Source organism: Macaca nemestrina, chromosome 10 (assembly GCF_043159975.1).
Source record: "Macaca nemestrina isolate mMacNem1 chromosome 10, mMacNem.hap1, whole genome shotgun sequence".
Lineage (NCBI taxonomy): Eukaryota > Metazoa > Chordata > Mammalia > Primates > Cercopithecidae > Macaca > Macaca nemestrina.
Window position 1 is genome coordinate 61,376,883 of NC_092134.1, and position 24,351 is coordinate 61,401,233.

General features: G+C 39.3%; 1 protein-coding gene across 1 annotated transcript in view; it reads right to left on the reverse strand.

Moving 5' to 3' along the window:
- Window positions 1-24,351, reverse strand: part of LOC105473363 (tryptophan hydroxylase 2) — a 94,510-nt gene that overhangs the window by 12,865 nt on the left and 57,294 nt on the right. The window lies entirely within an intron of this gene.

Genomic DNA, 24,351 nt, shown 5'->3' on the forward strand with positions numbered 1-24,351 from the left:
CTTGCTTAATATTCTCTCCCTAGGTTGAATGTATTTTTAAAAAGTATTAACTACTAAAAGTCTTATGCTCCCTGAATTCAGAAGCCCTATGAGTCAAATTATATCCCCTGCAATCATTTTAAAAACAAAAAACACAGATACAGAAATGAATAAATATATCACAATGATACCTCCATAACAATATGCTATATATTTACCAAATTGTGTTTCAGTGACATAAATCAGTTTATGCAAATGTGGAAAAATAAGTTGGATCCAGTAATCGCTAACTGCTTTTGGCAGTTTGCTTATCAATTCAACAAACATTTGTTGGTGCCAGTGCTTGGTAAAGAAACAAGAGAGCAACCAAGAAAGCAAGTACCTCTATATGACACCAAATTACCAAAACCACAATTTTAGTGTAATTTTTTAGTAAAATCTTAAATGTCTATGTTTGCATGTGTATATGCATGTGTAGCTTTATATATGTATTTGTGTAGGTATGTGCTCCTCGACTTACAATAGGTTTATATTTCAATAAACCCAGTAAGTTGAAAATAATATCCTAAGTTGAAAATGCATTTAATACATCTAACCTGCTGAACAGACCAGCTTAGCCTAGCCTACCTTAACAGTGCTCAGAACACTTACATTAGTCTACAGTTGAGCAAAATCATCCAACACAAAGCCTATTTCATAATAAAGTGTTGAAAACATCAAAATTCCAAATTTGAAGTATGGTTTCTACTGAATGCATGTCACTGTCACACCATCATGAAGTCAAAAAAAACTGTAAGTTGATCTAATATAAATTGGAAAGCAGCAGGGCGGTTGTTATACACACACACACACACACACACACACACACACACTTTCTTAGCCCAAGTTCTATCAGCATCAACTACTACAACTTCCCCAGGACATTAGTATCTTAAATTGGTTCTATTGGGTTTAGGAAATCAACCTAAACAGACAGAGGAATCTCTGCACAACGAGAAAAAAAAAAAAAATCTCGCAGTGCTGTTGAGAGAGGCTGAACTCACACTATTTTTGCTCTGAAAGAAAAGTGAGATGCTGACAACAAGCAATAAAAATTCCATCAAATTAACACTGTCCTGCATTAGTGATGATAGAGCACTGAAGGTGTTAAGAAAGAGAATTTAAACACTCCTGAAAAGGGGCAGAAAATAATAATTATTTCCAGCACATGGCAGTTTGCTCTATTTTTATTTGGAGGCTAAGATGTCCCTTGGTTCAGGAAGGTTATATATTTTTTTGATGTGAGGGTGATCTCTGAAGTTGAATTATCCAAAGCTCTGCAGTACTGGGCTGTACCCAAAGGACTGATCATTTCCAGGTCATGGAGCTTAACCTCCAGAAGTAAATTCTTTTTCCTGATTTACCTTCCAAAGAGGCTAAAATTACAGCCCTAGGACGGGCGTGGTGGCTCACTCCTGTAATCCCAGCACTTTGGGAGGCCAAAGCAATCAGATTACCTGAGGTCAGGAGTTCAAGACCAGCCTGGGCAATATGGTGAAACCCCGTCTCTACTAAAAATACAAAAATTAGCTGGGCATGGTGGTGTGCCTGTAAAAAGCCTTCAAGCATATCCTCCAAAATTTTTGCATAATTCTGGATGCAATTAAGGGAAGTAATCATACAGTCATAGCTTCTCAGGAGATTGAGGCAGGAGAATCACTTGAACCCGAGAGGCAGAAGTTGCAGTGAGCTGAGTTCGTGCCATTGCACTCCAGCCTGGGCAACAAGAGCGAAACTGCATCTCAAAAATAAGATAAAATAACAGACCTTCCCACCCTCTACCACAACCTACAGCACCTACCAGCACTCCTCCTTACTCTGTTCCACCTTTTCATTCTTTCTATGAACCACTTTTTGACATAGACTGCAATTTCTGTATGCATGATATGTGCTGCTTATCATCTATCCCTCCACACTAGACTATAAACTCCACAAAAGCAGGTATCTCTGTTCATTTAGGACAAGGTTTTCCAAAGTCAGCACTATTGACATTTTAGGCTACATAATTGTTGTGGGAGTCTGTCCTGTACATTGTAGGATGTTTAGCAGCATCTCTGGCCTCTACTAACTAGGTGCCAGTATCATCCCCACCCCCTTTGTAATAACCAAAAATGTCTGCAGACATTGGCAAATGTTCCCAGGAGAGCAACATCATCCTTGGTTGAGAACAACTGATCTAGACTAGTGTGTGAAAGATAACAAGAGCTCAATAAGCACTGGGTTAATAAATAAATGGTGAATGAATTAATGATCTCTAAGTTAAACTGGCATGTGGCAGAATGACCTGGAAGAAAGGAACACACAAAGGGATCCAAGTTCTAGTCTGAGTTCTGCTTCTAATTAGCTATGTGACTCCGATCTCAGGGTTGTAGTTTTCCTGCCTGTGACATCGATCCATCCATTCATTCATCTATTCTGTGATATCCATCCATCCATTCATTCACCTACTCTACAAATACTTCTTGAGCAACTATTACATGCCAGACTCTTCCCTAGACGCTAAGGATATGCAATGAACAAGGCAACAAAGCCTGTGATCCCATGAAGCATATATGCTACTGGGATGAGACAGGCAATAACAAAAACAAAAATCAATAGCCAGATAATGTCAGGCGGAATAAATTCTATATATATAACAAAACCATATAATATGTCAAATATTAAGCAGGGAATGTGACTATTTTAGAAAAAGGGTCAGAGATAGTTTCTGTGAAGGGGTAATGTTTAAGCTGCAAACAGCTTTAAAAGTAGCTTTTCATTAAGAAATTTAAAAGGCAGTTGTGCAAGGATATAGAGAAAATGATGTTCCTAGAAGAGAGGACAGCAAGTGTAAAGACCCTGAGGCAGGAATAGGTTTTTATTTCCAAGAGCAATGGGAAGTTGCTGGAGGGTTTTAGGCAGGTGAAAGATATGTACTAACTTAGCTTTCAAAAGGTCATGGAGGTACTGCATGGAAAATAGATTGTAGGGGAGCAACAGTGAGTGGAAACAGACCAGCTAGAAGGCAGTGGCACACAAGAGTGGTGAGTGAACAGGAGTATGACTTGGGCTAAGGATGGCAGGGAGTTGGGAGAAGTAAATATCACAGAGCCCTTAGGAGAAGAACCAAGATAAAAAATGTAAATACATGTTGAAAAGCTAAAATACAGTCTTCAAGTATATCCTCCAAAAAATTTGCATAATTCTGGATGCAATTAAGGGAAGTAATCATACAGTCATAGAATACAGAACAAAGGCTTGGAAGTATCCTGGACGTTCAGCTCTCCTATTTTACCAAAAGGAAAATTCAAGTTGAGGAAGATGAAGTGATTTGCCCAAGAGCAGTCTAGACGGTGACATTTAAGAGCTCTAGAGCTCAGGATTTTAAGGAGCTTGACATCAACATCTGTCACATTTTAAAGTTTCTAGATAAAAAAATTAATAGATGCATAATTTTCCTTCACAACCAAATAATGGAGAAATAAAAATCTAAAATGGAGGAAATCTAGAATGTCACAATATCTTCTTAGTGTGCCTTTGGCTGATTTTCCTAATTTATATTGCACTTACAACACCTGGCATGAAATCCTTGGAGCCTTAACATTGAATATAGAAGAGCTTGTGGAAAAAATGTGCTGTCAAATTCAAAAGCATCCAAAATACACATTCAGAGCCAGCTACAGGAGCATTTGGGTCAGCCTATTAAGCACATGTTTAATTTTTTTATGCTAAATCAATGCATACATAATTCATGGTCACATTTATGATCTAAACCAAAACACACTAAGAGAGCCTCTGAAAAAATCTGCTGTGCCATAGACACCGTCTTCACATAGATTTAGCAAACCATTCTAGTCTAAGGTAGGAATTAAAAGGTAGGTCTGCACCAATTCAACTAAAGATCGAAAGCTAAATCTCTCACCCAGTGTGTCTTTGGTTAATGTGCTTCTAGAATCAGAGCAACCTCAGAGGAACGAGCCCCTATGCTCTTCCTTCCCATTGCTCAGAATGCTGTCTGGCCCCAGACCTCATCTGGGAGTGCTTCCAGAAACTCTGGCCTTACATACTGCCATCTGCTCATTCCCTATCTACCTTTCCCTTTGGTTTCCTGCTGTCCTCAACCAAGGAAGGCCCCTAAATGCTGTTTCTGCAGCCCATTCTGTTTAGAGAATTAAACCTTTTGGTTTGAGACAGTTTTCTGTTTGCAGCTCCATGTGTGGCTAACAGATAAAGAGAAATGGTAAGTTGCATCTGAAATTAGGTTATTAGCAAAATTCGAATCACAAACATGCTTAGGATAATTTTTCTCTTTCTTTTTCTCTTTCTGTTTTCAATACTGGTGAAGACCTCAGAATGCATAGGGCATGATCACTAATCAGGAGGAGGAGACAACCACACATTGCTACAGTTTTAAATGCAAAGCCTACTTAGAGTTGCACTCAAGACCCCTGAAGACCCTTCAGAAGTTGAGGATAACGAATTGCTTCATGAAAGTTTAAGAAAATATAATTTGGTTTCCTCAGAGAATTCTCCAGATGTAGCTCTATAATATATTCCCTAGAGATTTATCAAATGAATAATCCTACCTATTATCGAGAAAACCAAAAAATAAAACTACGCTGAGACTTGTAAGAATACCTGTAAAAGAAAATTGCAGATTCTTGGCGACTAATGTCTTTTAAACAGAAACAAATAATAATACTAAGACTAACACCTCCCAAATTGAAGGGTACCTTTCATCAAAGCTGGTGCTCATGAATTCCAAATTTTACATACCATTAATGACATGCAATTATTTATAAATATTTTATTTGGATATAATTACATATAATCATTAACTAAAAAACAAAACAGAAATGATAGCTCAACTTCTTTTATGGAATAATGGCAGAGGCATTTACATACATACAGTCATTAAGCAGAAGAAAGTCTGAGTGGCAATCTGAAATCCAAACACGCTGTGGACCCGAGCTGCAGTGAGTGTGCTTAGGAAAATGAGATAGGTCGCCCAATGCTGCCATCTTCAGATCACTACTGGTAGTATACCTTTCTCGCAGCAGTTCCGGCCTAGCCAAACGGGCAGTGCAAAAGCTTGAAGGGACCAAGTCCGCAGACACAGAATCACACCAATAAAATATGTAATGGTGTCACCTGGTGATTTATAGAAGCACTCTATGCAAAACCCTTGTTATGTTTGGCATTAGGCACCTGAAGTTCTTGCTAAGGTCACAATTAAAGAGATGTATGACTTTGTCAAGGAACACTTGATGGGAAAGAAATTTACTGTTCCCATTTCCCTACTGAAGGTCCCTTTTGCCTCCCTCCTCTCACTCCCTCTGCATCCCTCCTTGAAATAATTACATAGCCTCTTCCTAAGGGTCCTTGAATATTCACATATTAGATTAAAATGATACATATAAACTTCTAGGAGGAAGCCCGAGTTGCCTACTTCTTTCACTTTCTCCAGGAAATTGGCTTACACACGTCATTTAAGAAATAAATTCCTGAGTAAGCAAGTGAGGAAGTGACTGAGTGATATATTTTCTCTATCGCCTTCCCTAAAAATTTGATCTTGCATATTGGTAGCATATATTTTAAAATAATCACATACATCATTCCACATCTAGAATTCCATTATCTATATATCTAGCACATAGGCAGGAAGCAAGAAGTTATCAAAGAGAACTTAAAAGGACTCTTTTAAGATGGATTTGAGATTGGTTTGAGATATGCCAAACGTAACAAAAAGTTATACGCTAAATTTGGTGTACTTCACTTATAAGATAATCCCTCAGGTCCTCAGACCCTAGTTATCCTTATCTTGTACCCAGTTCTAATAAAACTTAGTTACGTAGCTTCCAAACCCACACCATCACTTAGGAGGGGAACAAGAAAAATATGTGCAAAAAGAAGCCCAACCCAAAAAGATCAGCAATACAATATTTGGTGTTTGAGTAAATAAATGCTCCATATTAACATTATCACTAAAGAACAGAATTCATCAATTATACAGAAATAACAAAATAATAGGAAAACTTAGCCAGAAGAAGACTTCCTCATTTAATAAAGTGTTCTCACATATGTTACCTTACTGCCCATTGTGAAGTAGATAGAGCACTTATTATTTCCATTTTACAGATGGGAATACTGAGACTCAAAGTTCAAGTGGTTTGCCCAGTTCCAAAACTAGTGGTTGCCAAAGCTAAGAATCACGCATAAGTTTCCCGACTACAAATCCAGCATTCTTTTCTTATCAGTAACTGCACTTATGGATACAGGGCCACTGTCAGCCAGTCACACTGGCACAGTCATTCCTGTTGTTGAAATACTGAAATATTTCCAGGATGAGTGTAAATAGCTATCACCTTATGCTCCCCATGACCCCAGCCACTGACACTGCCCCATCCCTTTCTAGATTTCATCCCCCGCACCCTCCCCACCACTGTCACTTCTTCATGATCTAGCAAATGAAGGCTCAATGTCTATAAAGCTGGGAATTCCAGGATCCTGATCGGATGCTAATCTAGCAAGCATCTGTGCTATTAGGGGCCCACGTCATAACAAAAAGATAAATCTCAGAAAAGAAGAATATCACTCAAAGATGTTCTAACATCAGCGGCTGTAGCTTTGGTAAGTGCAAATAAAAACACATAAAAGGGCTCTGTGGCTCACAGCCTTCCTTTCACAGTGTTTTTGCTAACATTTTTCCATCTAGTTTTTGAGACAACTAGCATGTCAATGTATACACTTACAAAGTTGTTGAAAGGTAAAGGCCCCTCAAGGTCCGCTCGCACTTACCCCTTTACCACCTACCCCAGCTACTAGAGTTGGAATTTTGCTATATCAAAATATCAGTTTACAAGCAGCAAGTGTTTTCCCACCTTTAACCAAGATTCCTTAATCTTGATTAAATTGCGAATGACAATAGTACTGAAATAAGAATGAGGCTTGATAGCTAAACAGGAAGCTTTGGAATAGAAGTTTTAAGGTGACAAAAATCAACATCGGAAATCAGAAGTGAAAACAGAGTCTGCATTGCTTAAACTATGGAGGTCCCACTGCCTCTGAAATATCTATCCCAACATCATTCATTCAAACCTCCCACCAGACATCAATTTTTGTTGTCTCTTCAATCATTTAAACTCCAAATACTCCTGAGAGTCACACATAAAGCCAAATCACACTAAGGCATCAATGACTACACCAATGCTTTGTTTTGCAGAGCAAGGATTCTTGAGTTAAAAATTTTTCTGTGCTGGACATGGTGGCTCACGCCTATAATCCCAGCACTTTGGGAGGCCAAGGCGGGTGGATTACCTAAGGTCAGGAGTTTGAAACCAGCCTGGCCAACATGGCGAAACCCCATCTCTACTGAAAATACAAAAATTAGCTAGACATGGGGACGGTTGCCTGTAATCCCAGCTACTCGGGAGGCTGAGGCAGGAGAATCACTTGAAACAGGGAGGCGGAGGTTGCAGTGAGCCAAGATCACTCCACTGCACTCCAGCCTGGGTGAGGGAGTAGGACTCCTCAAAAAAAAAAAAAGAAAAAAAAAATTCTGGGACTAGGCTTCAAGAGATAGCAGAAAACAGGTTTTTGCATGCTTTATTATTTTGCCCTGGGCTAGTCCTATGTAAATTAAGACTGTAAAATGCTAGAAACTTTGAGATGGAAGATGTTAGGGCTGGTCCAGAGTTCTAGTCCTCACTAACATGGTTCTGTGCAATCCTGGGGCTGCAGCTGCTCTGTAATCACAAGTCACCCATGTCACGTCTTGAAGTTTCCCTTTGGCAATAGGAACCCACTAATCAAGCATTCACAGACTTGGGAGGCGGTCATCATATAGATTCCAAGTACCACTGGTCCAAATGCCTTTTGTGACTAAACCTAGATTCCTATTCTCATATTTTACCATATACTCTCTTTGAGCCTCTCAATGAAACCCATGATTTCACTGCTGTTGAAAATGTAAAGACCCCTCAGGGTCCCCTCCCACTCTCACCCCTTTACCACCTACCCCAGCTAGAGTGTAAAAAATGCTCGAAACTTAGAGCTGGAAGACATTAGGGCTGGTCCATAGCAATCAGTAGGTCACAACTTCATCAAACCACATTTTTTAAACTAAATGTACTAAATTCCGCTGTGCTACGCTCTGGTTGAGATGACAAAAGTAGCTGAAGAGATGGTCTCTCTGCTTAAGAAAGGCACGATATGGATACAGAGGGACTAATGATAACAATAAATCTCTCCTGTTTTTACTCCTACCACAAACATTTCATTCTATCTTGAAATCATCGTTGCTTATCTGTCTCAGGATGTGAATATGACGCTTGTGCCAAATTTTGAAGGAGAAATGGGATCTTAGAAGGATTGCAAGTAGAGAAGTTATTGGAAAAAGTAAATGGTCTAGGACACTAGCCTGAGGTATTGGGTGGGGTGGGGGTGATTTCAGTGAACCCAAAAGGCACGTCATAGGAAGGTGGAGGTCAGTCAAATTACAGAATGTACCAGATCACAGGCTCCCCTGAGACCAGCAGAGACGGCCTCTTTTACCAGTGATTCTCCTCAAAGCAAGAGAGGGAAAAACAAGGGGAGAAAAGAGAAGAGTTGGAATTTGAGAAACATCTTGTCAGCTAGAAAAAGATGACCCTGAATTGTGAAAACAGCATGCATTGTCTTAGGTTAAGAACAGTCATCGAATGAATTAAAATGTAAAAACCTAAGCTCTGAGGAAACATTACGGCAAACCTTGTGGAAAATTGATCATCAAATATAAGAGGGACATCCGTAGGAAGAAAAAAAAAGCATCAGCAGAAAACAACTTTTATTGAAGAATACGTCGACATAGGCGATTTTCAGCAGCGCTGTTTTAGTCTGAATTTTTCTGTGTGTTTCTTAACTATTGCTTCCTACATCTTTTGGGTTGCTTTCAAGAATAAATGGATGATTGTGTTTAAGTGTTCTCTGGCCATTTCAGTTTTACTGCCCCTTCCTCAGCTTATCCGGGAGCATTTTCAACTGCAAAGAAGGCCACCTGACTTATTATTTAACACTAGTTCCTATACCAGCCTTTAATGGTATTTTCTAAAATAAAAAAAAGAAGAAAGAAATATACCCCAATCTCTTCCTTTCACTTAAGGATTAACAGGAATGTCATGCATTCATTTGACATTGGTGCCACCCAAGCAGTTGGCCCACACTTAAAACTCTGGCAAGACCCATCTAAGATACTCCCATCTCCAAGACTCAATGGTAGGTCATGACAACCATCTGGTAGCCCAGTGTCAACCTTTCATTGTCTCACTGCTCTAGAGTAAAAGTCCAAACTTCTTTAGGTGGCAGAAAAGGCCCTCCATGGTCTAGCCACCGCTTTCTCTCAACCTTCATTGCTCAACCCTCTTCCTCCCAATTGTCCACCCCATGCGGAACTAGTGGCAATTGCACAGACTGATCCTGCTCTCTGCAGATTCCACCTGGGCCTTTCCACACTGCGTTCTCTCTGCTTGGAATGCTCTTGTCATTGCCCAGCCCCTTTGTCTTATTCGTGTCCATCTGGCTGGTTAGGTGGCCCTCTTCCCATCTGCAAGGTAGCCCATATGAATCCACAAAGAAACTGCCAGTCTTCGTGCCTGTCCTCTCCACCAGACCCTGAGCTTCCTGGAATCAGGAACAAGGTCTGACTTTTGTTGTTGTTGTTGTTGCTGTTGTTGTTGTTGTTGTTGTTGTTGAATTCCTGCCCTCTATCATCCTGCCTGACATGCAGAAGGTACTCAGCAAATAGTCAAGGTAGGAAGAGAGAAAGAGAGGGAGGGAGGAAATAGATAAGCAAGAAGAGTTGCCCTGCAGGGCATGCCAACAGAGCCGATGCCGGCCTTCTAAGTGAGTCATTACTAACCTCAGTCAATTTTCCAGTATTACAGACTGTAAAAGTCTACAGTAGCCATCAAAGTGGTTTTCACTTATAGGTTTAGAAATAGATCTGCTCTTTGACCTCTCTCTTTACTCCCTTTAAACAATAGCCAGTGGTCCCCAAGTCAGTGAGGAAGGATGGAACCAGCCTCCTTGCCACAGTCAGGCCCCAAGACACCACAAGCCTTTTGGAGCATGGATGAAGGTTGGTTGGCAGGTAGCTCCTATAGAAGATAGGCAGCAGTTTTGTGGTTAAGTGGTTTCTGGTCTCCTTCATTACAAGCAGCAACTCTGAAGACCCATTGATTCTGACATCTGGATTCTCATCCAAAAATGTCAGGGGGAAAGTTTTTCAGTTTGCTGCTTTTGAAGGTTGTAGCCAACTGGAGACTAGCCAGGGAAAATGCTAGGGAATGGAGGAGTTTGTAATAGATCCAAGCTCCAAAGTGCCTCACAGCCCAACGTGCTCAGAATTAGCAGCTACGAGGAATTTCTATCAGCATCACTGCCCAGACCTTCATTTAGCAGATGATGAAACACAAGATCAGACAGATGCTATTTTTTCTTGGGGATGAATCTCTGAGATGTCCATCCATCCAATTCTGTTTTTTACAAAATTCAATGTCTCTTTAAAAATGAGTTTTACGAATACAAACAGGCTTCTTTTATTCCTTCTGGACCTGCAGGTATTTTGAGTTTCACGAATCAAAAGCTAGTTTTATATTCAGCAGTCTCACTCATCGAACCTTAGAAATAGTACATGAGCCTCAGTGTAACATCTCCATAACAAAGCAATTGACAGAATTTGGCTCTTCTTTTAAAGCAGGTCCATCTTTTCCCAAATGACCCTTTGTTGAACTTACATAACTAGCTACCTTGAAATAGCTAAACTTCACTGTGAGGACACGGACACACACACACACAGGTACATATCATTTTCATATCAGGTTCATGGATCAGCATTCCATTTATATATGTGCTTCATCTACTTTGCACAGAAGACCTGCTTAAGCAAATTCTATAGCTTTGGCAGTGCCCAGGAACTGACTTTTATAATCTGAGCAATTCTGAGCTCCTTGAAAAAGAAAACTGATGAGCGCATTCTCAGCCATTCATCCTTTGGCATGCCCTAAAATGTTCTGCATCAAATCACACATTCTCCCCAGATGTGGTGATTTTAAAGGTCAGCTCTCAAATGCTACTATGAAAAATGAGGTTTTTACTGACTCCCACGTGAGCTGTGGGTAGTCACCACTGCCTTTTAGAGGGTCATTTTATTTTTATTCCTGCATTACTAAAAGCAACACCCTCCTAGACATTGGGTCTAAGGAGCTTGCACTTTCTCCCCTATTTCTTTCCACGCAAGACAGAGAATCCTGGAAGATGATTTTATGTCTGAAAACTGACGAGAAAGGTATGTTTGGCAGGGAGAGTCATTCTTGCCACTCCATTGCACTGAGCAGTCTTCTATTTTAAGTTTTTATTAATGAAGTCATGTTTCTTTTCTAGTCACTAACCATCACCACTAGCATCATCATCTCTCATACTCAGAGATGACACCAAGCATCTGTATGTGTAAATGGGGCTGAAAAGATACACCTGTGAACTGGGGTCCCTGTCACATTGAGGGTCTTTTAGTAATTGAACCTCTAGAAGGCATTTAAGCTCAGTTGAGCTCACCTCTCTCTAATAATAATCACTGCCAGTTACTGAAGCCTGCACTCCACCAGACACAGTGTTAAGCACTTTACATCATATTCACAACAACCCTGAGAGGCAGACACTATGAAAGTAATGTAATGTGGTAGTTTGAGCATTGACTTTGGATTGAGAGACCAAGGTTCAAGGGCATGCTCTGCCATTTACTTGACCTTGGAGACGTTATCTAACCATTCTGTGTTTTAGGTTCCCTGTGTGTAAAATGGAGAAAATAAAATAACTACTACTTATTGAAGTTATATTATTTGCCAGTGCTAAATCCTCCGTTTCACAGGTGGGGAAACTGAGATGTAGCTTGAGTAACTTCTGCAAGTAGCTTGAGTAACTATTGCCCTTAAAGGGCAATAGAAGTAGATTGGAATCAAGTGTGCCTAACCCCCAAAGACTATGCTGTATTTTACCATACCACACTATCCTCCTGTCCCCAGAGTGACTGAACATTACAGACCCCCAGAATTGATGTTTACATCGTGTTCTTGATAGCTGAGCTTGGTGTATGCCAGAAAAGACAGGGGTCTGTCTAGCTTTCCTGCAGCCATTCTGCCATGTCCTGCCCTGGGGTAGGTGCCTTCATTTCCTTTGTGACTCCTGGATCTCCTAAGAGACACAACACAGGCCTGTTAAAAGTCAATGAGGAACACACACTATAAATAAATCACAAAAGGAAGACTAGTCCTCTTAGTCTCACCCTTTGGAAATGGCACTCCAATTAGCACCGTTCGTGAGAGCTGAGATTACAATCAATGAGGCTAGTTTAGAAATATAATAAGTTGTGTCTCTGTTAAAAAGCCATATTACAAAGCACAAAACAAAATACTATGTAATATTACTTTACAGCATTCTACTTATGTTTGCATTATTTGATGGACACAAAATTAATTTGGTAAAGGATAGTGAAAATTCACGAGACAATAAAGGATGATGACTTGAAATATTTCTGGTGTCTCATGACAAGTTATTTTGCCAACTTACTCTCTGGCTCTGGCTACCAAGAGAGCTGGTAGCCAGAATGACAATCCCAAGCTTAGAATGACAATCCCTCTCTTCCCTTTCCCTTCCCCTAATCAATCAGTAGAGGCAGGACAGGCAGGTGATTGAAGATGAAGTTCCACTTCCCAGTGGAGGATCATGAACCCAATTTAAGGGGACAACAGCAACTCAACTCTGACCAATTGGCCACTGGTATAAAGCAATCTGACTGCCAGAGAAGCTGGTTTTCTTTTTGTTTTTGTTTTTGAGAGAAGCTAAGAATCTGGATGTCATGTGATATCCTCTGATGTGTAAAAAATAGGCAATTTTTTACACCGTAAGCAAGATGCAGGCATACACACACACACACACACACACACACACACACACATACACACACACTCCTCAGATATTAACCAGACCAGACGATGCTGCTTTGTAATCCCTTTTTTAGAGGATTGCATGATTTAAACACCCTGAAATCCACTGTGTAGCAATAAATTGCCTCTCTAGGACAATGAACAAGGACCTCTGCTGTATTGTCTGGTCACAACTTACCCTAACACCCTAAACTCCTGAAAAGTGGTTTGCTAGACTGGACCAGGACTCAGAAAACATGGCTCAGCCCCTGCCATTATTCTGCATTATGGTCTTACACACAACTTTTAACTTGTCTGAACCTCCCTTTATTCACCTATTAAAATGGGGATTCCTTTCCTCACCAAAATTGTATTAAGCACCAATTGTGTGTGCAGCATCATGTGAATGAATACCAGGACTGTGTTAAGGGATAATATGAATCCTGCCTCCCTTGAAGTGCCATTGTGAGACTCACATGAATGAACACATGTCAGATGCTAAAAAAAATGTTAAGAGCTATAACTCAGGTGAAGATTCCCTTCTCTGGGACAATAAGGAACAAAGCTATCTGTGTGGCTGACTCATCCCATCTCAGGGTTCTGATTCTGCAAAGAAATTACATTCTTATTAGGCAAGCATGGACTTAATTATAGGTCAACAGTTTCTGAATCTCAATCTAAGGAGTTTTCCAATGTAGAGATAACCCATTAGATGCAAACGTTTCCTGAAGTATTGACATCTATTCTATCAGTAAGCATATGTAACAGCAAATTAAACTCTACCAGTTTGACTGCTGAGAGAAGCCTCCCCTCAGGAAACCACCTTTGATCAGCCATCTCGCTCCCTGAACCTGACGTGAGTGCCCTCCTTCTTCTATCTTTGCCTTCACAAGCTATAAAGTCCCCGTTCACTTATCTATATCCCTCGGTAGACTGTAAGCTCCCAAAAAGTAGGACTAGCTGTTTAACAGTTGAATTCCTAAATCCTGGCACATAGTAGTTGCTCAGTAAATATCACTTAATGAATAAATGAATGGGCCATAACGGATTCTATCAGCGCTGTGGAAAATATATTTAATAGGAATACAATAAGAGTATGCCTTTGCTAGAACACCTTTGCAAAGAAGCAAAATCCAATGCCTTTACCTTGCCTATTATAGCCTTGGCTTTTTTCTTGGAAGAACTAAGACTCCTTAATTAGATTTGAAAGAGGAAAAAGTGAACAGCCAAAAAAAAGTTTTTCTGAGAGCTAAACAATTATATGTTTCTAAAGCATGTCATTTTAAGGTACTTCCCCTTGTTTTATTACAGAGAACTTTTAAACCTTGCTAGTTAGACACCAACATAGGACCCCTGTGTACAAACATGAAGACATATCCAAAACGCATCAAAACTAGAGCAAACAACATCTTTGGGAACTCTTCCAATGGCTTCTTTGCATACTTGTATGTTAATGAAGCCATCTTACAGCCAAACTGCAAACACCTGGCTGGAGTTCTCAGCAGCTTGAACTCATAAGGAGGAGCAGCCGAGATTTGAAACCCCAAATTTATTGCTTTATTTAGTTATTCAGGGAGGGTTGCATGTATTTATGAACAGCATCACTCCTAATCTGCTTAAGAAGTTTAGTCAGGAATTCATCTTTCACAGGCCCTCACTGGCACAAACAATATTTTCTCATTTGTTTTCCCCAAGCTGCTTCCTGTGACTTGCCTTTCTCTATGCTCAGGGGAGGTGTGCTATTAACTGAGGGGAAGCCTCCTCCATCTCCAAGGAGAAGCTCGACATCTCTTAGGGGAGGCCTTACCTCTATTATTTATGGTTAAAACACTTTACATTGCAAAGTAGCATGCTATCTCCATCTAAAACCATTCTGTAATATAAACTGCATAGTCTGCACTTCAGGAGGGAAAATGTGAGTTGCTGAAAGTTAGAGGATTACCCAAGGTCACAGGAGAAAGTGAGAAACTCTCCAGGGGCCTTTCCTGGACATGAGTGCTTTCTGATATGGTCACCTAGAAGTCTGAGAGTACACTCATGTGAAACATGCTAGCTGGCATTTTTTGAACACTTAGCACTGTGCTAAGCAGCTTCGCAATACATTATCTCGTCAATTTTCACAACAGCTCTACAAGATAGGATAATATCATTAGCCTCATTTTAAAGACGACAAAACTGGGGCACAGAGAGGTTAAGTAACTTGTCCAAGGTTACTGACAAAGATCTTCATCTTAACCAAACTCTAATCAGGTTCCTCTGAGCCATTTTTCCAGTGACATCTTGACTTTGGTGCTTCTGTGCTCATGTCTACATTGTCCAATGTTAGCAAGAATCCTGCTAAATTGTTTAATTCAGCCAGAATCCCTCACCCTTGACATCTGATCACCCTCGATATCTGATTGGAATCACCCTTGATATTTGATCATCCTCAGAATCTGATCAGATTCCTCATCCCCTACCTTTCCCCCGATGATGTCTGAATCATCCTGGCCTGCCTTCCACAGGAGTCCGGTTAGGTCAGTTTAGCCAGAATCCTCCCTTGCCCCTGAGGTTTCCTCTTAGTAACTCTCCATGCACTGACCACCACCTCCACAACCCTGTTCCTTGGCTATAAATTCTCACTTTTCTTGGTTGTATCAGGATTTGAGCCTAATCTCCCTCCCCTACTGCAAAACTTGATCGCAATGGTTTCTGCACCTATCCTGATAATCCTGCATAAAGTCTTCCTTACCATTCTTTAACAAGTGTTATGAATAATCTTCTCTTCAACCTCATCCAGCCAGTAAGTGACAGAACCTGGGTATAAACCCAGGTAAGTTAACCCCAAAACCTGCACTCGGAATTACCCACTATACTATACTGCCTCACTAGCAGGTGCCTATAGTGCACAGCTCTGGAAAGCTGCGTAGTGTCATATACAGTAGAGTTCACTATTTTGTGGATTCCAGTTTCCCTTTTACACCCTACCTGTTTGAGTGTCTGCAACCAAGTGCAGTGGGAGAGCTTTAGAATACTTTTGCTACTGGCAGATGTATATTTATGATCTAAACTCAAAATTAGAACAATGAAAGGGGCAAGTATTGATTAGACTGGATGAAAATAGCTCTCACTAATGGGGACAGAACTAAAGGAAAATTTGAAGATTGAGGAAATATGTGTGGAAAACAATTATTTAATTAAAAAGTGGTATCTGCTCAATTTTTTCTCAAAACAAAGAAGGAAAAGCAAACAAAACTCATTAGTCACAGATAATGTTCACTAAAACACTTTGCAACTTAGTTGAGTGGAAGTCACAAACCCCACATTTCTAGAATATACCCAATTTATTCTTTCCTCTGTAGATAGAAAAGATAAAGACTCTCCTGACAGCACAAGTGTTTGATAAATGGATGCACACCTCCATGCTCCTTTTTCCAATGACAGAACTTCCATTCACTAAGTTCTTATTTGACTTGGCAAAATGACTTTTCAGAAAAACTAGAAGACTATATGCCAAAATGTTGAGTGTTTATTGCTACTGTGATAGTGTAAGTGATCTTTATTTTCCCTCCTTATCTATGTTTTAAAATTTTCTACAATAAATATATATTACCTTTTTAATAAGAAAGAGGAAAAAAGGCTTTTGTGAAGACTTTAAAGCCCCCTCAGTAAAGAAGTCCCTGAGTCACCCCGCATCAGCCTCCCCTTCGTTGCTGAAGAGATGATTTTTTATGGACATTCTAAAGGACAGACTTTCAGATCCTGAAAAAAATGATGAGCACCCCCCTCACAAGGTGATTCATTCCTCCCAAACCGAACAGCATTTCTTACTTACCCCTAGTCTGGATTTAAGCCCTCAAATGACAGCATTTCCTTTTTCTAGGAGACATTTCCCCAGTGTGAAATTCACCCATCAGAAATAGTCCAGAAATGCCCATCCTTACTAAAGTGACAAGCCTATAAAACTCTAAGCAAATTGCAATATTTCTAAGAAGAGAGCAAGGAGATTTCTAATCACTGTGTGTTCAATATCATGTCTTGTTTCTTATTGTGATACCATTCATTGTGGTGGCTCATAATGTACAGTAATACATTTTACATCTACTAAATGTATTCTGGGTTTTTATATCACAGTTCAGAAGAATAGCTTTAGAAATCCTTTTGACTCCTTTATTTGAAAACTACATTTGTGGAATGGGGTAATTAAATCCCTATAGTTTGATATAACATTACCTCTGCTATTCTAGCTCGTAAAAAAATCCCAACCATCTTCTTTCTGCTTTTGCTAGAAATGGAATTACACCACAGATATTTCTGTTGTATTACAAGTCTAAGATTTTGAGAGCCTACTCCACTGTAGTTAAACCAGAAAACTCTTTCTTTTGTATATCTTTATGGAAACTGAAATGACTGCAGAAATCTGTGCTTGATGAATGTATTCTAGCTTACTTTGAGAAGAAAAAGTAAGAAGGCCTCAATGTCAGGACTTTTGAATTATGGGAAGAACTAGAGAATTGGAGGACTTAAAATGACTTTAAAATTATATATCCAATAACACACCTCCTTTGATGCAGTTAGAATTTTTGGTAATGGTGAGAAGAAGTATTTCCAGACCTGAGTATGATGTAGATAATGTCATATGTACATCACTGAAGTATGCCATCTCCTTTACCCCTTATTCAACACTGGGTGGTAGAAGAATATCTTCGTTTGAAAGATGACATATAATTTGTTGCTTTGGGCCTAAGCTGAGCACAAGGTTAGGAAGTAACAAATCTAACACTTAAACCCAGCTGGGCTAACTTCAAGTTCAGATTCTTTTCACCACATTGCACCACACCACATACTGCACATCAAACATCCCGAATAGCATCTTCATCAAGCTCGGATGAGTGCTGAGAGATCCCAGCTGTTGACCATGGTGTTTCTACACGGACAAAATGAAGTGTGTGCAGAGAATAGTGGGTTCAGCACCCAACTCAGCACATGAACAGAGAATAAAGAGTTACCAAGGTAGTCCTATCTTTATGAGTTTCCAAATATCTAAAATAGGATTGTGTTGCTTTGTTTCTCATCTGCAGTTATATGATGGCTCTCTGAGAGCCCTAGCATACAGTTCTAAATAACAAAGAAAGACTTGAGTTGCAAAAATATATAACTATTCCAGATTGCAAATATATTTGTTTCTGAACATAGTGGGCAATGCAGAGCTCCTGTTTGTTTTTGCAATTCCAGATGACTGTGGTGTTCTCATCATAATATAAATAGATGGCAAACACCTCCTAATGGCAACAACAAATATCATAAGGGAAACATGCACATATGAGTAGAACAAAACAGCCTGGGCTACAATATCAAAGTTCTCAGGAGAGAATTAGTCAGCAGGAAGTGTGGTAGAGCACCCAGGTAGAAAAAGACCAAGAAAAGGTAGTGGTGAAAATACTGAAAAAGGACAGAAGTCAAGGTCTATGTGAGTAGTTAAAGAATTCGAGTGCTTCTTGCAAGATGCTACTACCCTTCTATATGCACAGCAGACATAAAAGTGAAAGTAATGACTTGGAATAGATATTATTAACTTTTAATTAAGTTACTCTTAGAAATAACACACAAACTGATCATCCACACAAACATCTCAATTAAGAATGTATAAAAGTGCATTTCTCCCAGCCCTTTGTCAGCTTTGTATCAAATGATCCAAACAGCTGAACTAGTTCAAAGACTCTACATGGAATAAATAAGCCTGAGGCTTATTTCAAGCTTTCTGTAGAGATACTAAAGCGGTCATTTTTAATGTCATCCATGTTCAGAAAGAACTACAGCTGTGCATAAGTCTTTCAGCATCCAAAGATTCCCCATCCCCAGCCAGGTAGGCAAAGACAAGAGGGACCAGGAAACAAGTTAATATCCTCAGCAGGCAGGAAAATATTAATTAGCAATTTATAAACTAAGGTTACCTTTATAATTACACTCCTAATATAAATCATAGTTGATTATCAGTTTAAGACTGACTGTACATTTCATTACAACTCTCAGCATGAGAAAGTCCTGGTTATCCTGAAAATTCAAATACACGTGATTCATGACCACCAAAAGCCCCAATCAATGCAAATTCTTTTACTTGGAACAAATAAATTATTTGTTTTAATCAAGGAAAGTAGAAACAGAACCCTGTATTATTAATTTCCTGACACTTCTTTCCTGCAAAAAATAAACTAAAATAAAATAGCTGACGGTCTGGTCAGGTTCACAATGAATTTCATCCTTTCAAAAAACATTCTAGATTTATACCTCCTAAAATGTGTTTACTGGAATACTAAAAGCTTGGGATGCTAATATGCATTTCATAAAAAGAGACCACTGTGACCATATAATGTATTTTCTTTCTTTTTGTTTTGTTTTGTTTCTAAGATTTGTATTACTTGTCAAGTGCACTCCATAGCAATCAGTATCTAAATGTTTAGGGTTCTACCCTTGCCATTATCAGAGCTCGGATGTAGCCACGGTTCTTCCACCCTTTCCTGGTCAGATAAAGAACCAAATTCTAATTTACGATTACAGTGTATTCTCATTTTCTCTGTCTGTCTCTCATTGTCTCTTTCTCTTCCCCTTCTCTCTTTCTCTGTCTCTGTCTCTCTCCCCCTCGCTCATCTAGTGACATCTGTGGTTCTGCTTATAACTGTAAGCACTGGCCACCGTTTCTTTGTCGGCTGGGAGTAAAAACAGCCAGACCCTCTTTGCATGGCATTTATCTTTTTCTAATATTATTTTTGATTGACAAATCATGGTTGTATATATTTATGGGATACAATGTGATGTTTTGATATTTGTATGTGATGTGGCATGATTAAATCAAGTTAATTAACATGTCCGTTTATCTCACTTACCTACCTATTATTTTTATGGTGAAACATTTGAAAATTACTCTCTTAGTTATTTTGAAATATACATTATTATTGACTACAGTCACCCTTCTGTGCAATAGACCTCAAAACCTATTCCTTCTATCAATCTAAAACTTTGTACCCTTTGACCAACAATTCTCAAGTTTACTTTTTTTATACTTTAACATTTCCAAAATGGAGCTTCATCTTACAATATCAAAAATTTTGCTAACTGAATCTTTTTCCTTCTAAAAAAAAAAGCCACTATTAAATTAACACTATGTTTTACAACCAATGGCACCTTCGAATGGAGGAGATATGGTAAGTTTAGAAAAATAAGTTTTTATCACTTTTGGAGATTCATTCCACATATTATGTTATTAAAGGTTCTAAGAAGTTTGTAATCCCAGCACTTTGGGAGGCCAAGGTGGATGGATCACCTGAGGTTAGGAGTTCGAGACCAGCCTGGCCAACATGGCGAAACCCCATCTCTACTACAAATATAAAAATTAGCCGGGCATGGTGGCACATGCCTGTAATCCCATCTACTTGGGGGGCTGAGGCAGGAGAATCGCTTGAACCCGGGGGTGGAGGTTACGGTGAGCTGAGATCATGCCATTGCACTTTGGCCTGGGCAACAAGAGAGAACTCTGTCTCAAAAACAAAAACAAAAACAAAAAAAACCATGAAGCTGTTTATTTAAGCTAGTGCTGTCCAAATACATTTGCCCATGGGTCCCTCCTTTTACAGAACTCATAATACCATTTCATAAGGCCATAAGTCTAACATTCCAGGAATCGGTTCTGGGAAAGACTCCTTATTCCCTCATTACCCTTAGCCAAGACTCCTCTCATCAGCATTACCAAGACCCAGTAACAGAAATCCTTCAATTAGAAAGTGAAGGTAACCATGTTTCAGGGTTGACAGAACTGAATGGATCACCTAAAACTCTTGTGGAGGAAAACTTCCAACTGGGCCAGAGGCCGATTTATTCTGCTTTGGAAACATCTGTGGTGTATTCATACTGATTGCTTTCCCCTACAGATGATTCACAGCTTTGTCTGTTTCAAATGCCTTTATGATATGAGAAATGAATAGACTGAATTGAAGCCATCTGCATCATAGGATGGGTTGTACTGTTTGACAAAAGATGCCCCTTTACATTTTCTAACATTTGGGGGAAGGGAAATCAATATATTTCAGGGACTAGTTCCTAAATTCATCTGATCAGTAAATTTCTGTTTGTGTATTTGTATAAAAATAAATAATGTAAGTCATATGGAAAAACAGCAGACAGAAGAGGATGAGAGCAGAGACACAAAACAGAAGCAATGACGTGGCTCTCATAGATGCAAAGGTCTGTTTACAGGGCTTGAATAAGTCATAAATACACTCATCTCATACTGCATGATATTTATCTGGTGATATCCTGTTCATCCAGTTGTTAGAAAATCAGGCAAAATATGGAAATAAGGATGAAAGATTACTATGTGCCTTTTGAAAGACATACTCTCCTATTGTCTAATGGATCTGCATGTCTAAAATGTCACCCACCCTTCCTGCTACCAAAGTGTAGTCCTTGAACCTGCAGCATCAGCATCATGTGAGATCTGTCAGGTGCCGAGTCTCAGGCCTCACTCCAGACCCACTCTATCAGAATCTGCACTTTAACACGATCCTCAGGTTACTTCGTATACAACACAGTTTGAGAAGCACTGATCCAAGGGATATAATCTTTGTCTGACTTCCTATTTATTAGGGTCCACAGACTGTAAAGCTCAATGTTAATTTGTGAAGATCGATAAATTGCAAATTATTTTGTCCACTAGACATGCAAATAATTTCTGCCCAGTAGAAAAGACAACCTCAAGGTTATAGTTTTATTGCCCTGCAGAACATTAACCATTTTGCATCTTATTTCAAGATTCTTTCCTTCAGTGACTATATATTCTTGGTTCCTCAAATTCTTCTTTGAACTAGATTTACCATCCTGCTTTTCCCTCATTAATGGGTTTTAAATAAATATTTGACACATGTTCAGTGCATATGTATGAGAGTCGTTGTTTGTAACAGGTTTAAAGTTATAACTCACAAGCAGTCACCTCTCAACTGCAATAAGATACTTATCTCTACTGAACACTGTAATAGCTGTCTTTTCTTAGAAAAAATATTGTGCTGTCCAGAAAACAGTAATTGAGAATGTGCAATGTGATATAAAGAAGAATCTAGCATGGGCTTGTCCCTCAAGGATGGTCTAGTCTAAGGTAGAATTTAACTGTAGATACAAGGACAGAGAATTGAGAGCCTTGTAGTTCTGTTTCAGCTTTTTGCAGACACCACTCGCAGCCAAAGAACATTTTGTCTTGTTTCAGTTTTTGAATTTGAAGCCCTTTAGCATAATACATATTCTCCAGTTGTCCACATGCTCTAATACTCCTTATTTTCTTATATCAGGCTATTTCACACGTGTGTGCCACCTAGCTGGCCACTGAAGTAACATTTAAGTTTACCACTCCTAACATACACACTAATCCATTAAATTCACTTCCACTAGTGCTACAGTGGTAAATAGCTGGTCTCAAAAGTATAACACACTCTAAGCAGCCTTTATTGGGAATATTTTTGCATATCTATCACACACAGACCTTGGACAGCCATGATGAGTATGAAGAGAGTAATGCTGCCACAACCAGTGGTCTTATTTATTATCCACCAGAGGGCAATTTATTTACATGTATAACAATGCACTTGAAATACATTTTCTAAGTATTGTCATCAATTTCTTCAGATACAAAAGAGTTCATTTAAATGGTTCTCGGGGCATAGAAACCATTGCCCCCATTAAACAGCAGAGATAGCTTTATTCTCAAAACTGAGCACTATTAAAATGTCAAAATAAATATTCTATAGAAATATAGCAAGGAGATAGAGTAGCCATAGGCAATATAGTCTAGTACCTTGGAAAATCAGACCAAGAAGTTCAAAAGCTGCTTTGGACAAAGAGTTTGGCATTGCCGATTAGTCCTAGTGGAGGTTATTTTCTTCTTTAGATGGATTTGTTGATAGTACATCACAGAAAGTTATTACATGTCTGCTTTCACTAGGCATGACTCTCTTTTTCCTAAGTGCTTAAATTCACTAAACAAGGAAAAACAGGCACTATAGAAACAGAGTCATTAATAATATAAATCTCACCTAGAGCCAAAGAGTAATATGGCCTGTCTCATTGTTCTGCATAAATAGTGATTTCCATGGCTTTCCATTTGTCCTCTCTATAGATTTTTCTCCTTTGGTGCATCTCATTGCTCATTTTCCTCTACTTCTTCAGAAGATTTAATGTCAACAACTTGGAGGAAATCAGCTAATAATACCTCTATTTCTCCTCTGGCCTTGTTAGCTACCACTATCCCCCTGCCATGGACTTTTTATCCCTGCCAGTAAGACCTGAGCTCTTAAACTTTTTGTTTCTGCAAGTGGGTCATTAAATTTGCCTTCTAGTTTCAGTATATGGCTTGAGGTTCATTAATATGCATGGTATCCAACAGGTTATTTATGCCAGGGCTTACTTTGAAATTGCCTGGTTGGAATCTGTGTGTGTGTGTGTGTGTGTGTGTGTGTGTGCGCGCACGCGCGTGTGTGTGTGTGTGTGTTTTCCCACAAGACTATCTTCTGGCAATTTTCTATTCACTTTGTTCTTAACTGATGGATGGTATGTGGCTCTTGAAGTCAATAGCAGTTTTAGTATCATCTCAGGAACAATCTCCCTTAGCCTCCTCACACTGTATGAGGTTATCCTCCTCCATACTCTCCACATAATACAGAAAAAGCCTTCCAAATTTCTCTTTGGTCTACAAAACACTATTTGAAGTAAATGGGCAGTCTATAGAATTGGGAAAATTTGGAACTGGAAGGTTCATGAGAGAGAGAAAGTCAGAGTGAGTTGGGGTGGGAGCTCAAGCAATATAAAAGAAAAGAGAAATGAGTGAATCAGGCAAAACCATGGTGAGGCAAACACCCAACCCTACTCCATCCCAAATTCTTCACTGCATTTAAAGTGTTTATGTTAAGTCCTTTGCAAGTTTACGCTTTTTTTTAAGCTTTCAAAATCATCATAAGACTGCAGGTAGGTTGACCTCCTTGGTGGACACTTGATCCTTCCTACCCATGACCTATACAGAGAAGACCATCTCTTCCGGCTCCTGCCCCCTATCCTGAAGCCCAGCCTCCAACACTGAACTCAGAACTCACTCACACACGGTGAATATTCAGCTAAATCCATTTCTTCTACATAACTACTCATGTATATAAATAAAAAATAATATTGACTCTGGGCTTTTTGTATTTTGGAGTACTAGACTGTGAGTTTCTTGAAGAAACTACCAGCTCTTTTTTTTCCCCTGTCCCTACCTCATGGTAGCTAGGATCCTTTAGCCATTTAAAGAATACCTGGTAGCTTAAATTGACTTTTGCAAAAAAGCAGGTACATTTCAGGGAAAGGACAATAAAAGAGAGAGGGAGAGAAAGAGAGATGGTGAAAC